Source organism: Branchiostoma floridae, chromosome 16 (assembly GCF_000003815.2).
Source record: "Branchiostoma floridae strain S238N-H82 chromosome 16, Bfl_VNyyK, whole genome shotgun sequence".
In the NCBI taxonomy this organism is placed as follows: Eukaryota; Metazoa; Chordata; class Leptocardii; order Amphioxiformes; family Branchiostomatidae; genus Branchiostoma; species Branchiostoma floridae.
The window spans coordinates 16487570-16494631 of record NC_049994.1 but is presented as its reverse complement, the minus strand read 5'-3'; positions in this window follow the sequence as shown (position 1 = coordinate 16494631).

Below are 7062 nucleotides of genomic sequence, written 5' to 3'. Positions count from 1 at the left end.
GTCTGTCCGCTTTACAGTGATCTCCAGGGCTAACCTATCATCTACACGACAACAGGGAAAACTCCCTTAGAAATGAATTCGAAAGAAATGGAGCTGATAATAACTTCAACCGATATCCCATTCGTTGTGATACAAAACAAGGAAATAAATCAGCAAACTGTTGAAACTCGATCTTAGCAAGATTCGAACGTTCATCTGTATTGGTAAATGACATTTCCGCCACCAAAAATTTGGGTACTAGTAAGTCCAAACTCCCCTTCTAGTGTTGGTTTGGTAAAGTTTAGCTTCTTCATAATGCCATGGTACATAGATGGTAACTAATACAAAAGAACAGTAAATAAATAATACACAATACACTGATGTTCATAACTGTCTATAGATATCACAATCATCATACATGCAATCCATGTGGTCAACAATTCATAGTACAGGAGCCAGGTCCTGAAAAATTTGATTTCGTTGCACCCACTTTACAGAAAAGGTTTGACCTAATTTTCTGGTAGAGGGGTCTTTGGTCCATCACCTAGTATGATTTTTATGCTCAAATTGTGGTATCACTTTTTTGCTAGCTTAGCATAAAGGTAGAACGCGTATTCTGCACAGGTGAAAAAATTCAATTTTCCAAGGGGGAGGGGCAAAAAACTAAACATCAATATTTTTCCATCAAAATTGGTAGGCTGGTACAACTTTTCATGGGAAATACATAAATGTTCATTTTTTCCCAAAATTTTACCTTTGTCCAAAAGTTATGTGTCTTAAAAGTTCGATTTTTAGACATTTTTTGTACCAAAAAACGAACTGTTTACTTTGCAAAATCAGACAATTAATTGTGCTACCTACGGGGCCTTGCCTGATGAGTTAGACCTACCGTCCAAATCATACCCTCCATATCAACCTTTAAATCATCAAAATCTGTCAATGCGATCCGGAGATATGAATGTGTGAATGTTGACACATCTGTCATATTCGATTGCCAATATCGTCGCTAAGGCCGTTGCTAAGGCCGTTGCTAAGGAGGTTTTGGATCATACTCCACAACAAAACTGCTATGCAGAACAAACTTTTCCGATGTATTTTGCTCTGGTTATCTCAGTAGAAGTCTAAGGAGAAAATTTGTTTTGTTTATTGTTAAATAGATGCAGGAATACTGTTTTTAACGTCATTTCTTTCAGAATCATTAGCAAAACTGTTGCTAAGGCCGTTGCTAAGGGGGGCATTTAGTCATGTTTCAAGCAAAATACCGCAGTTGAGAGTCAATATTTTTGGCACATTCTGCTCATGTCATGTCGTAAACCATGCATAACTCAAAATACTTTAATTGTTTGATTGATTAGTTGGTTGGAAATATTAACTGGGGCTCTGCATGGGGGATATAAGGATACTTGAAAAGAATTATGCTGATTTCACATATTTTTATTGTTCCGCCCTAATGTCACTAAGTAGGTACCTTATCAAATCGCCGCATATATCTACTGCTATGTTGAGCACAATGAAAAAGGCTCTGCATGGGGGTTATCAGGACACCAGAAATGTGATTACACAGGACACATGGATGCAAATCTATGTCATATACAACGTATTGCAAAGTCTCTGACAAACTGTTAATGTATGTTAGAATGGAACAGTATATCATAGGATCTACAAAATACACCAACACACAAGGATTAGCAAATACTTTTGAAACACATATTCACAAAAAGAAGTTCTTTTTTTACTAATTGTGATACAATATGCAGGATCGGTCAGATAAACAGATTCTGGTCAGGCCTAAAACTTGGCATATTAGTTTAAAAATTAAACGAAACCGGCTCCTGCAGTTCAAGTGAAGACGTTAGGGGACCCAAACATACACCTCTTACTCTCTGCCATCTTTCTCAGTTACATATGTGACAAGTTTGAAAGTCCTATCACGGAATGCAGTGGATTTATCAACTTTCCTCGAGTTGCATAATTAGTATTTCACTGTGTACATTGTTACTTGGGCACATTTACCTAAAATCATGACGATCCATCTACATGTTCTCGACTTATTCTCGTCCAAAGTTTGAAAGGAAATCGGCGACTGCAGTTCCAAACAATCCGCTAAGGGGTCCAAACTTACAGCACTTACTCTGTCCCAAGGGCTATCTGCCACTCAAAAATCACAACCACAGCATGTCCAGAACTCGAGATATAAAAAAAAAATGAGGTTCTGCTGCAGTACCTTAGCAAGCCGCTAGGGGGCCATTATCAAACTTGACCTTCGTTTTTCCGACCCCTAGCTACCTACCGAATATCATCCGAATCCATCCAAGGCTTCTCGAATTATGCTATTAACACACACACACACACAAGGCTTCTCGAATTATGCTATTAACACACACACACACACACACACACACACACACACACAAGGCTTCTCGAATTATGCTATTAACACACACACACACACACACACACACACACACACACACACACACAAGGCTTCTCGAATTATGCTATAAACACACACACACACACACACACACACACACACACACAGACTTACAAGCCCAAAACATAACCTTAGCCATTCTTGGAAAGGTAAAATGAAAGCTGCCCGACTCAGCCTGCGCACGCGCACTTTTCCTGATGTCTAGGTGCACCTCACTGGTCCATGTACTGGCTTTACATATACGAGGGGCGTGCAATTAGTAATGGTCCTGACCCATTTCCCATAGCAGGAGATTAATGAAACTTGGCACAGTTATTAGTCTTTCTCTTCATAGGAATCACCCAGAGTTATGCATTTCTCCCATCGTTTCATGCAGCTCTGGACACCGATTATGTAGGACACCCCAGGTTGGTCCTCCAACTGATGCCTCATCAATGGCACAAGAGGGACGACCAGGTCTGGGAGCTGTTTCCACAGACTTCCAGCCACGTTTGAATTCAGGATGCCAGCGTTTTACAAGGTCATATGATGGGGCATCATCACCATAAGTTTCATTTATTTCATCAAAAGTCTTCTTTGGTGTGCATCCTTTCAAATACAAAAACCGGATCACTGCGCGACACTCAACTGGTTCCATTTCACACCTGGTCCATTTCGCACCTGACTAAGTTCAAACACCAGTAAATCAGAAACCACAATTAGTTCAGAGCTGTCTTTTGCAACATAACCCATAGAGATATGAATTATTACACATACAAAATTTCATTTAGATCAGACAACTGGAAGTGGGTCAGGACCATTACTTATTGCACGCCCCTCGTACATGTGCATGTTTCATGATGTCGACTTTTACTGGCTGCATTGAACTGTTACCACCTATGAAGCATCGAAAGAAATAATGGCAGTGGTTAAGAACAGATTTTAGTATGATCAATAGTTCCTAAATTCTGAGTAGTTCAAGTAATTTCCAATGTTACCTGCACCTGTGCAGAAAAAGTTATTTCGAGCCCTTACACTTCAAGCTGGGCAGCGCCTCAGACAGTGCTAGACAAGCTAGATCTAAGATGCCTGCCATCGAAAACATCTACGAACAATCACAGGGCACCGATGGCCAAATAGTCTTATTTCAAACAAAGCACTATACAAGTTGTGCAACACAAGCCCACTGTCTACAAAAGTAAAACATGCCAGATGGGCTATGTTTGAACATGTATTACGAATGTCAACTAACAAACCTGCCCAACAGGCCTTGAACTTTGCCTTAATCGGCTCCAACACCTACAGAGCTCGAAAAGGAAGGCACTGCAAGAACCTAAGGGCAGACCTCAAGGAAAGAGGTCTTGGACCATTGCGGTCTGAAAGAAAACTGTGGGAGCTCAGGAAGCTAGCGATGAATAGGACGCAGTGGAGAGAGATGAAGAAAGACTGAGTGCTGAGTGTCCAGACCACTGCAGCAGCACTGCATCAGCAGATTTGCCAGTTTGCAAAAGTTTACGTCTTTTGCATTGAAACATAGCTGAGGTCTGCACTTAATTAATACTTGCATAAACTGTATTAAATAGCACCAGGTAGTGCCAAATGCCTTCCTGTTCTGCCCCTCCACCCCCACCCCCCACCCCATACCAGTGGCCATACATTCTGTGCTTTCATGCGGTCTATGTGCTGTTGAACGCCTAACAAAGTTGTAATCTGGTTGTGTCCCACTTTCTGGCCTAAAACAGCCTCCCATCAGCTCACCTAACGTGTTGCATATTCTGGACCATTTGTACAGCATCAGTTTTCTGGCCAAGCATAGCCTCCCCGATGTTAGTGTGATTACTAATAAATGAATATGTCTTCATCTTGTCTGACATCCGTTGGTTGCTTTTGACAGTCGAGACTGCCGAGCCCTCAATCACAACTTTGTGACTGTGCGAATAAGCCGGGGCCACGAGCTATACTCCAGTCGCAGCTTGTAATTTGACTTGTGTATGGCTGACAGAGTTGGAAAATCATGTGTCCGTGGCAAACACCAAAAATAATCCAGACTATTGTATATCTTCATCAGTTTCAAACAGACATTGGCACATGACTTGACACCTTCCCTTTTTTGTCTTGCACGCTCTTTGTTGTTTCATTGACATACAATGTACCATCTTAGGTGAGTCTTCAGTGATGCTATCTTGCAGTTGCAAATGACAATTTTTGCCTGCCTGTGGGTCTGAGAAGCCAAACTTTCCAAGCGAAGAACTTCTTCTTCTTCCCGTTAATGCCCACAATCTTGGCGAAGATTATACTGGCATGTTTGGGGGTGGTGACGCTCGCACTTGCAGACGCAATACTCGCACTTGTAGACGCATTACTCGTTAGTCCATTAAACAGTCCATGGTCGATACCCTTGAATCCGTCCGTTGTCAAGGTAAGTTGTTATGAAGCAGAGGCCCGAGACACAAACGTGTCTACTGTGGCGGCCTCGACTGTCTCTGCTGGTAAACCATTCCAGTCCTTGATTGTTCTTGGCAAGAATGACCCATCTCTGTATAATGTTCTGGTGGTGATTTGCTTGAACTGGCAGTTGTGCTTGCGGCGTTGTCGTGTTGGGGGCGGTACTAGTTTGCTGCTGATGACTGGGCACTGGACTATCCCGTGATGGATTTTGAATAGTGTGCCCAAACGTGCTGTTTTCCTGCGTTGTTTCAGTGACTGCCAACCTAATGTACTCAACATACTGCTCACACTAGATGTATTGTGGAACTTGTTAAGTACAAATCTTGCTGCTCTTCTCTGAACGGCCTCTATCTTGTCGATGTTCTTCTTAGTGTGTGGGTCCCATACCGACGATGCGTATTCAAGGACAGGTCTCACAAAGGCTTTATAGGCTTTCTCTTTAATTCTGACGGAGCTGATCTTTAGGTTTCTTCTGAGGAAGCCCAGAGTTTTGTTAGCTTTTGTGACCATGGTGTTTATATGGGTATCCCAGGTAGCATTCTCACTCATTGTTGTTCCCAGGTACTTCACTGTTGAAACAGTCTCCAGGGTGTGACCATGTAACACGTAGGAGCGTTGAAATGGCTTCCGACTCCTAGTGATTGGGAGATGAACACATTTGGCAGGATGAAACTCCATGTCCCAACTGTTCTCCCACTGTTCAAGCTTGTGAAGGTCAAGTTGAAGCTGGTCTTGTTCTTGACTGCTGGTAATGATTCTGTAGACTGCAGTGTCGTCTGCGAACAGACGTGACATTGATGACAGCTTGTCTGGTAGATCATTAATGTACACTAGGAATAAGCAAGGGCCCAAGACCGAGCCCTGGGGGACTCCTGATCTGACACTGACAAACGGAGAGTAATGACCGGATACCACTACAGCTTGGCGGCGGTTTTGAAGGAAACTGGTTATCCAGGCATGAGGAAATCCAGAACTGAAATGCAACAATGATAACACTCTGCATTTGCCCCATCTCGGAAATCCTTTTCTTGCCTCCATAAAAAATAGGGGTATTTTTTTATAATTTACGTGTCTGTGTTTGTGTTTCCTGATATTTATGGTCAGCATAACTTAAGAACCTCTGGATGGATTGTAATGATGTTTCGTATGTGAATAGGTGTTGAGAAGACAAAGGTTAAGATCGATTATGGGTCCCCTGGTGTGTGAACCTGGTAGTACAGCATGCTTAGGTCTTTTGTATCTGTAATGTCCTGGACACTTCTATGATCATGATATTTTAGTGGCAGATATTTCTTGAAACAAGAAAGATGCTGTGCAGGTTAAAGCCCCTAGCAGCTTGCTCTAGGAGCTGGAATATAATTTTTAAAACATTGATAAGGATACTAGTATTAGTTTTAATTAAACAAAGTAATACGCAGTCGGTCCACAATGACAGGTCACGATAGTGAGGATATGATTTGTATAAGTATTGAGGAAAATCTGTAATTCTAGTGTTTTACATAAGAGGACTTTTATGCACATTCAGTATAATTCATGGCAGTGAAACATTGAGAATTTGCGACTTAACATTAACAGAATCTGATACTAATGATGTAAATAAGATTCTAGTTTGCATAATGTCAAACTACCATAATTTCTTTGTAGTAAACTTTTGGGATAACAAAATTGTTCCATGTGTTTAAGTTAGAGTTAAATGACTTGTGTAAAATGTGCAAGTCAGTTGCTCCAGACCCTTGCGATTTACATCATTTAGTCCTGTCTATTGTAAGCTCCTCGCAAATCATCCCCTAGGTGCGAAGAGAGTAGTGGGTCCACCCAATACCTGTCCTGATGGCAGTTGTTTAAAAAAATGCACAAAACTCTTCACATCATACTTGCCATACGTCCCCCTGTGTGATTACTGCAGCCAGGTGCCAGCTCCTTCCACGCTTTTTAAATAAGTCTGTCATCTGCTCTCTAGACTTTAATGGAAGGAATTAATATTTTATGTGTTCGAGTGTTCCTCTGTGTTTTGTACTTCAGAAAGACTACTGTCTATCTCAGCACATCCTTCAGAGACAATCTCAATCAATCTCATGGCTATGGTTGTTTGTGAGTCAGTTGCTTACCACCGTTCCTATAAACCCTTGGGCCACACACTGGTGCATACATGTATTAAGCGGGGGGCCAGTCTACTGTTTGTGTTATTGTTAGTGTGTGTAATGCTATCATACTCTTTCCTA